Consider the following 9,874-nt stretch of genomic DNA (forward strand, 5'->3'; position numbering starts at 1 on the left):
CCTAGTTTGTTTCAATAAAACTATGTCACCTACATATGTGAAAATATTTCTGTTCCAATACTCTCCCATCCTCCTCATTCAAATAAGATATCAGGATGGGGCCGGGGATTTAGCTCAGTGGTTTTGCTCCCTACTGCACAAGCACAAGGACCCAAGTTCGATCCCTGGTACCAAAAAAACACCCAAAACAACAAGATATCAGGAAATACTGATAACCGTATCTTGGTGAAGAAAAGTATGTACAATGTGAAAGTTTGTTTCAAATAAAATGATTTAAATGTTTTGTTTCTCATGACAGTTGCTCTGTTCTCATATGGGATATACAAATTATCCATGATTTATCTTTTCAGTTGTAGAAGGTTTACCTTTGAATGGTTTCATAAGTCTCTATTTCAACTGGTTTGGGTAGGTCAGCCAAAGAAAGCATTGAGTTTTTACTTGTAGTTATAAAATGAATAGATATCCTCTAAGAGTACATTAACATTAATTGCATGTATTGCCTGAAACTAAAACCAAATGTATCTGTGATCTGTATTCATTGAGATTACATCTAAAACTAATAGGCCCTTTCTATGTAGAAAACGCTGGATAAATAAAATATGAATTACTATTTAAATCTTGGGTTAAGTCAGATTCAGTCTATTATAAACAAATTCTTAATTGAAATGTTGTATGGTATTTGTTATTTAAGGAAATTTTGCAGAGAATAAATTTCTAAAGTGAATTGTATAATGGGCCAATTAAATATGTACAAAACACCGAATGTATTTGTGTTTGTGCTGAAGAAAGCCCGACTATCCAATTTCAAGTAGTTTAAAGACTATGTGGAGGGCCGGAGATTTAGCTCAGTGCTTCCAGCGCCTGCCCCACAAGCGCAAGGACCCGACTTCGATCCCTGGTACCAAAAAAAAAAAAAAAATGTAAAGGATAAAGACTATGTGGGAAAATGACCACAAAGTGATTTAGATAGTGCAAAAAGCACTGGGTTAGAGATGAGAGAGCTAAGTAACTGAATAACCTTAGACAAACCTATCTTTCTGAGTCTTGGTTTCATTACCTGCAAAATGAGTCTATTAATTGACTGTCTCCAAAGTTTCTCCCAGCTCTAAAAAGTCTTGGACTCTAAGATACACACACACACACACACACACGCACGCACGCACAAAGCCTAAAATGTAACAGAATATTGTACAGACTGTCCCCAGCTTAGGAACTGGATCAATTCCAAAAGGTCAATTGTTTGGAACACAGAATATATTTTCCCACAGAGACTGTGGTACAAATTGTGGTTAAATTCCCAGATCCAGTCTGCAAAATCAATTTAATCCTTAATGCAACTGTGGAAGGGTATTCATGGTAGAATGGACTCTAACCACCAATTATCACAGAGTTTATGGGGAAATCCACTGAGGATTCTAATTTGGTGTAGCAGAAAATATCTCCCAGTGTTTCCTACTATCCTGAGAAATAGGCATGATGATAATTCTAGTTCTAATTTGTAGATAGCCTTGGACCCCATGTTAGAAAGCTTGGACTCCTGGCAACAGCTGAATGGAGGCTGAAAAGTGATCTGGTTCTGATAAATAAATGAGCCCTTAAGCACCACGGTTCATGGTGTCTGGAGGTTTGATTGCCAGGAAGGGGTTGGTTTCCATGCCAACCAAAGGATAAGGAGTGCAAGGACAGAGGAAAAAAGGAGAGAACAAATTGTGCTGGGAATTAAAAAAAAAAAAAAAATATATATATATATATATACACACACACACACACACACACACACACAAAGTTACTTTGAATCTCACTTTGCTCACTTTGCAGTTGAGGAAATTGATACCTAAAAAAGTTTAATTTCATTGACTTATTAGCAAAACTAGGACTTGAATCTGGATCGCTCTGTCTCTTTTTATCTCAGTTTTTATTTGAAAGCTACTGAATGGTGCAAGAATTCCTCTTTTCCTCTCCTCTTCTTCCAATGCATGAATCCCCTATAACCAGCATTCCATGTCCATCCTCACCCCTATTTTTCTTTCTAGGGCAATCTGGTCCATGATTAACCCAGCATTTTCCTGACATGCCCCTGATGTGTTTTTACAGTGCCATTAGCTCGAAGAATGACTTCATTGTTGCCAACACGGCGTTGGCCTGGCCCCTCAAATTCTAGTTCAGGGTTGGACAAAGGGCCCTGGGTGCCTGGGAGTGAGGCTTAGATCCTAATTTTTTTTTTGGTACCGGGGATGGAACTCTGGTCCTTGTGCTTGCAAAGTAGGCGGTGGAACCACTGAGCTAAATCCCCGGCCCCCTACACTTCTTAGAACTCAAAACAGAGAGAGGATAATGAGATCAGGTAAGACCCTGACAGAAGTGGGGCCATGAAAGAATTTGAACTGGGTTTCAAAACACTGTGGGATTTAGATTAGTGACTTTTGATCAAAGTGGCTTCATGTTTGTTGTTGGAATCACCTAGGGAACTTTTCCAGCACACCTGTGTTTGATTTCCCCTTCTCCCTCCAAAAACGTAATTCCCAGAATTGGAACTGGATGAGCATATATTGTGAAACAATGCCCCAGGGAATTCTGATAGGGACTATGCATTCCTTTCCTACTTTTCACTGATGTAAATCTCAAAAACAATGCAAAACAAAGCAGAAGGAAGCATGTCAAAGAGCCCAGGCATAGTGGCCCACGCCTGTAATCCCAGCACTTGGGAATGTGAGACTGGAGGATAACTGTGAGTTTGGTTGCAACCTGGGCTGCATAGTGAGTTCAAGGCCAATTGGAACTACATAGTGAGACCCTGTCTGAAAATAAAATAAAATACTGATTTAGGTAGAAGAGACAAGGGAAGATTCTTCTTGGGAGGGGATTGTTTCTGGTGAAGTCTATGAAAGAGTGAAGAGACTGGAATATCTGGACCAGAACATACATCAGAGGAAGTAGTAGGAAATATGTGGGGTACTTAAGAAGGGATAGTCCAGTAAGAATTATAATACTAGGTCAGAGAAAGTTTAAACTTGATGCTATTTGACACAGGAAACTTCATGTATTCAATACATATTTATTGAGCACCTACTCTGTGGCAGGCATTGTGTTATGTTTTTTTCCCTTATGAGGCTGATGTTCTAGTTGGAGGGGGATAGGGCAATCATTTTTCAATATTTACCTGGGACTTTCCAAGCTTTAACACCAAAAGTTCACCTAGGAATCCCTTGGACAAAATAGGATGGTTTGTTCTCTAGAAGGCAGACTCTGCTGTATGAGTGTGCATGTGTGCTGTGCATGTGTGTGTGTGCATGTGACGCTAAGGGCCATGAAGAACAATACCCCAGGGTAAGAGGTAAGGGGTAAAGAAGGATGCTGTTTCCCATAGGACAGTCAGGGAAGATCTCTTGGAGGAAGTGACAGATGAGCAATAAGCTGAATAACATGAGAGAGTCTAGCCTTACAAATATCAGAGGGTAGGTTGGGGAGGGCTGATTATTTCCAGCAGGAACAACTGCCACATAAAGACCCTGGGGTTTAAACAAGTGTGGCATAGATGAAAAGCAGCAAGTAGGCAGAGAGGTTGCAGGAGTAGAGCTAGGAAAAGGCCAGACTGTAACTGCCATGGCCATATTGAACTTTGAAAGTTAGCTTTTCTTTTCTCCTAGAGATAAGGGACTTCATCAAACTTTCTCCTGCTGATGTATAACTGACACGCCCTCTCTGTTTAGCCCAAATAGAAGTGACAGAAAATGCAGAGGCTGACACCAGCAAGTCAGGGCCCAGTTTCCCTTGCCTTGGAAAGGGAGAGATCAAGATGAAGATGATGGGAGTGATAAAGCAAGCCTGGAGTTATCTCTTGTCTCAGTGTACTACCCCTCCTTTCTGTTCCTAGCTGCAAAACAGCCCTACACAGGGAGATGGTGATTTGAGGCAGACTGGCCCTTCCATGGCCTCAGAGGTAGCTTTGAATAAATCCTTTTTTCCTTTTCATCAAAATAAATGGCCTCCTAGCGCAAAGACCGGAGTTCGATCCCCGGTATCAAAAAAAATAAATAAATAAATAAATAAATAAATAAATAATAAATAAATAAATAAATGGCCTCCTTTAACTTGGTCAAGGATGAGCAAGCAAGAATGAACACATCATCCTAAGTGGTCCTTATCAAGATGGAGCAAACCGATCAGGATCAGGTTCCAAGTATGCTGGGGGCCTCCAGAGGGTTGAGCAGAGAGGCATGTCCTCATGACTCAGAGGATGAGGGAAACAAGAATGGAAGTGGACACCCACTTAGGAAGCAACTGCATTAGGAAATTGTGAAGAATCCCCTCTCAAAATGTTTGACCCAAAAGATACCAGAACAGGATGCTAGTCAATCACCCCTAGACCAGACTGGGAAGGGCTGGGATAACTCAGGCCACACTACATACAGTGATGGCAATGGAAATAGAGAAGGAGGTATCCCCTCTGGAAACAGGAATCCCAGGAGTTTGGTGGCCTAGGATTCATAGATGTCTTTGCCTGTTTTGTGCTGCTCTAGTGGAATATCACAGGCCGGATAATTTATAAACAATAGAAGTTCACTTGGCTCATGGTTCTGGAGGCTGGGAGGTCCAAGATCAAAGGGCTACATCTGGTGGGTGAGAAAAAGAGAGAGGAAGAAGGAAATGGAGGGGGAGGACAGAGCAAAACAAACCCACTCCCTTGTTTACACGCTTAATCTACTCCTGAGGCAGAGTCCTCATGACCTAATCACCTCTTACACGTCCTAGCCCTCAACACTGTTTTGTTAGGGATTAAGTTTCCAATGCACGAACATCAGGGGAAATATTCTAAGCAGAGCGGCTAGGGAATGAAGGACAGTGGTGACAAAGATTATTCCAAGCTAATTCCTATTCATTTTCCAAATTTGAAATCTCCCCCAGGCATTAAGATCCAAACCTCCTGGCAGAAAACAATGTGATGTACCCTTTCCCACTAACAGGAGGGCAGATTCATGACAGAGTGGGAGGCCCAGATACCTGGGATCACACCCTAGCTCTGCCACCGACAAGCCACACCAGCCAGGCAGCTCACTTAAGCTCCAAGGATCTTCGTATCGTCGCCAGTAAAATAGGAATAATGATGCCTGGCTGGCAGAGCTGTGAGTACTACACCGGGTAACATATAAAGAATCTAGAGCGAGACATGGTGAGCCCTCAGTTTAAATTCATTCTCTGCCCCTAATTACACTGAGTTTGGTGTGTATGTTGTGTCATCAGTGATCGTGTGTGTGTGTGTGTGTGTGTGTGTATGTGATTTTGTGCTTTTTGTGTCTGTCCCTCTTCAGCCTGCTTATTCTGTGCACACATTTTTGTACGTCAGCAAAACCCACTCTCTTATCATTTGGTCCCTATTCATCTTCACAGAGACTGCCACTGTTCAAACCTGCCTTCCCTCCCCTCCCCTCCTACTCACACTTCACCAGAACAGCACAATGACGCCACTTACCTGCTCACTTCCTTCAGGTACTCCCATCATCTTCTAGATAAGATCTAAAGGCCTGAGCTGGGGACACAGGGCTTTACACAATGCATGGTGTTTCCACCTCCTTTTCTTTTTTTTTTTTTTTTTTTGGTACCAGGGATCGAACTCGGGTCCTTGAGCTTGTGCAGCAGGCGACAAAACCACTGAGCTAAATCCCCGGCCCCTCCACCTCCTTTTCATATCCTCTCCTCCTGGTGTCCTCCCATGTCTGGCCCTGCCCTTCACCCACTGCTCCTGCCAAGTCCACAGTTTTATTCTCAGTGCTCTCATGGTACTTTGCAAATTATTTCTCCATCATTTCTGTACAAAATGTCCAAGGCATTTGGTGTAGAGGTTCACAGCTCAAGCCATGGAGCCAACTGACTTCCAATCCAGTCCCACCCCTGCTGCTCAACAACTGGGCCTAATGATTACTTAAACGGATGCTCCCCTGTATTAGAATGCTGACTTGGAGCAAGTTACTTCATTACTGTGTTTCAAGGGTAATAATGGCAATACCCAGTCCACAGGGTTGTATATTAAAGATGAATATCCACAAAACACATAAATAGTAACTTGTACAACGTAAGCCCTCAAGAAACACTGCCTATAAATATTACATCTATCTCCCTGAGATGCAGTTCCTTGAAGGATGAGTAAATCTTCTTTTAAAGATTTTATTCCCATTTACTTAGCTATTTTTTTCTTTTTAAAATTATTTTTACTGATAAAGCAATCTTTCATTTTATACTTCTATGGACACAGTACTCTACGTTTATTTTCTCATTTAATCCTTATATCCATGCAGTGGTTATTATTATACAAATAAGAAAAACAGAGTCAACAGAGTAATTAAATGACTGTCAGGGTTGTGCAGCCACACATGACTGAATTGGATTTTAAATCTAAATCTTGGCTCCAAAGCCAGGGGACTTCACAGTTCAGTTATTTCTCAGCATCATGGCTTTGGCTTCAGCAGACGCCATCCGTGGACACGTGGTCACCACGTCACACATCAATATTAAAAGTTCTCGGAAAGGGCCAGGTATTTAGCTCAGTGGTTTTGCCGCCTGCTGCACAAGCTCAAGGATCCGAGTTCGATCCCCGGTACCAAAAAAAAAAAAAAGTTCTCGGAAAGATTAACAAGGGTCGCAGGCCTAGGTCAGTTGTGATGCTGCACCACTGCAGGGCAAGCATTGGCTGCTTCTTGTTGCAGCCTATTGTGAGCGAAAGGTATTTAAAAACCGTTTCAAATAGCTGAATGTTTGGAACATTCTGGACAATCAGTTGATCAAAGAATTTCTGCAGTGCCACTGTTCTAAGTGAGAGATTAGATCTTCAAGAAGGAACAAAGAGAAAATGAAATATTTCAGAAAGATATAGAACATCTGTACTGTTTCTGGCCAAACAGACTAGAAGCCAACAGCAAGCAGTGTTGCTTCTAGGAGAGAAATGAAAGATTTGGGAATCTACTTCTCACTCATGCCTCTTGTCCCTGTGAAATTTTGTGCCGTGTGCATGAATTACCTTTTAAAATTAAGCAAAATAATTTAAGAGTGACAGTTATGACAGTGTCCCCTGTCTGGCCTCCCACTGAGGAGGCGGCAGCCATGACACACTGTGCAGTTAGGGGATCTGGCTCCCAGAGCCTGCCCTGCTCTATCAAGGTGATGTGTCAGCACCTCAGTCTACCATCACTTCATGACTTCAGAAACGCCAAAGTCTCGAGGCTTTGGCTGTCGTCTTCCACTTCTTGTTAAGAAATCTGTAGTGCGCCAGGGATTTAGCTTGTTGTTTCCCTCTTTGGCCCACAAGCGAAAGGTCCTGAATTCGATCCCGAGTATACCCCACCAAAAGAAATCTGTAAAAGAAATATTATGCTCATTCTGTTGTCAAGGATACCTCAGTGCAGAGGGACTACTTTATCTGGCTAGGGTGTCAGGAACACTTAGCTGTTTCCTGGGTGAGCTGTGTAGTTTACTGGTAAAGCCCTTGCCTACAATGTGTGAGGCCCTGGTTTAATCCCCAGCACCACTAAAAGACAGCAGCCCGAAACAAAAACAAACACAAGATTATTTCTTTTTTTCTTAAATTTTTAAAATTGAGTATAATTGACAAATAAAATCACATATATTTATGATATATTGAGATACATATATGTTGTAAAATGACAACTACAATCAAGCTAATCAACGTATCCATTGCCTCACATACTTATAGCAATTCTTAATTTCCTCCACTTAGAAACATTTCATAATAGAACAAATAAAAAATACTCTTAAAAAGAAAAAAATATGCCCAGTATCTCACTCCCAGAGACAATTAAGAGTTAAGTGAACACTATTCTAATGATTTCTTGTTATCTCTATACATCAATGCATTTTTGAAAATAAAAATTGACCATGCCATGTATGCTCTTTAATAACCTGCTGTTTCACTTAATGGAGTATAGAGGACACCTTTTTACCTCAGTACATTAATGTGAGCATCACAATCTCTTAATGATATAATTAACACCTTCCCTTTTTCTGCTTCCAAATATCTTCTCTTGCTCTCCCTCTGTCCTCCCCTTTATTCCCTTCCTCTTGTCTAAAAATAGTCTCCATTTTAATTTTGTGTCATCTTTTTAAGATTCCATATATTAGGGAAATGCGATACTTATCTTTTCGAGTCTGTCTTAATTTGCTTAATTTGATGATCTCCCGTTTTATCCATTTTGCTGAAAATGATGTGATTTCATTCTCTCTGGCTGAATAATACTCCATTGTGAATATGTACATGTTTTCTTTGTCCATTCATCTGTTGATGGGTACTTAGGCTGGCTTCACATCCTGGCTATGATGCATTATGTCACAGTAGGCATGAGTATGCAAGTAGCCCTACAGCATGCTGAGTTTAATTCCTTTGGGTATATAGCAAAGGGTGGTATAGTTGGATCAAATTGTAGTTCTATTTTTGTTTTTTGAGGAACCTCCATACTGATTTTCATAGGGGGTATACTATTTACATTCCCACCAGCAGTGTAGAAAGGTTTCTTTACCCCTTCATCCTTGCTGGCATTTTATTCCTTTTGCATTCTTTTTGTTTTGTTTTGTTTTGTTTTTTGTACTGGGGATCCAACTCAGGGCCTTGCACTTAGTAGCCATGCACTGTGCCACTGAGCTACATCCCCAGCCTTCCTTTTGCATTCTTGATAGTAACCATTCCGATTGGGGTGAGATGGAATCTCAGTGTAGTTTTGATTTATATTTCAAAAGAGGTTGAATTTTTTTTTTTTAAATCACTCATTGGCCATTTGTACTTCTGCTTTTGAGAAGAGCATCTGCAATTCATTTGCCCATTTATTGATTGGGTATTTGATATTTTTGGTTTTAAGTTTTTTGAGTTTTTATATTTTAGATCTTAATCTGTCAGAAGAGTAGCTGGCATAGATTTTCTCCCATTCTATAGGCCTCTTTTCACTCTATTGGCTGTTTCCCTTGATGTGTAGAAACATTTTAATTTGATGTAGTCCCATTTGTTGATTCTTGCTATTGTTTCCTGAGCTGTTGGAGTCCTAATTAGAAAGTCTTTGCCTAATCCTATGACTGCAAGTGCTTTCCCTTTGTTTTCTTTTTTGGTACCGGGGATTGAACTTGGGTCTTTGCGCTTGCGCAGCAGGCGGCGGAACCACTGAGCTAAATCCCCGGCCCTCCCTATATTTTCTTTTTGAGACAGGGTCTTATAATTAGTTTGGGCTGATCTTGAACTCACTCTGTAGAACAGGCTGGCCTCAAACTTGTGGTGATCCTTCTGCCTCAATCTCCTGAGTGCTAGGATTGCAGCCGTGCATGATACCCAGCTGTTCCAAAGCTTTACATGAAGAATGTCATTGGAATTTTGATGGGGATTGTATTGAAACTGTAAGTTTCTTTTGGTGATATAGCTATTTTAAGAGTATTAATTCTGCAGATCCATAATAAACATGGAAGTTCTTTCCATAGTCTAATGTCTTCTTCAATTTATTTCTTCAGTGTTCTGTAATTTTCTTTATAGAAGTCATTCACCTGTTGGGTTAGGTTGATTCTTAAGTGATTGATTGATTGAAGCTGTTGCGAATGAAATTGTTTTCCTGATTTTTTTGTCAGCTAGTTCATTATTAGTGCAGAGAAAAGCTGTTGTTCTTTAAATGCTGATGTTGTTTCCTGTAATGCTATTTCTTTTTTTTTTTCTTAAATTCTTTTATTGGTACATTGTAGGTATACAACACAATTACATTTCTCATTGGGAATTGTACCTTTACATAATGCATCTTGATTCTTATTTTTTCCCCATTCCTAGCCCTCCCTTCACCCGCTCCACCCTTCCCTATTTACAAAGACTTTATTTCCACTTTTTCCATTTCTCATC

This window comes from Heterocephalus glaber, unplaced genomic scaffold, assembly GCF_053883595.1.
Source record: "Heterocephalus glaber isolate CG9 unplaced genomic scaffold, H.glaber_assembly_v1.0 deba00001457, whole genome shotgun sequence".
NCBI lineage: Eukaryota > Metazoa > Chordata > Mammalia > Rodentia > Bathyergidae > Heterocephalus > Heterocephalus glaber.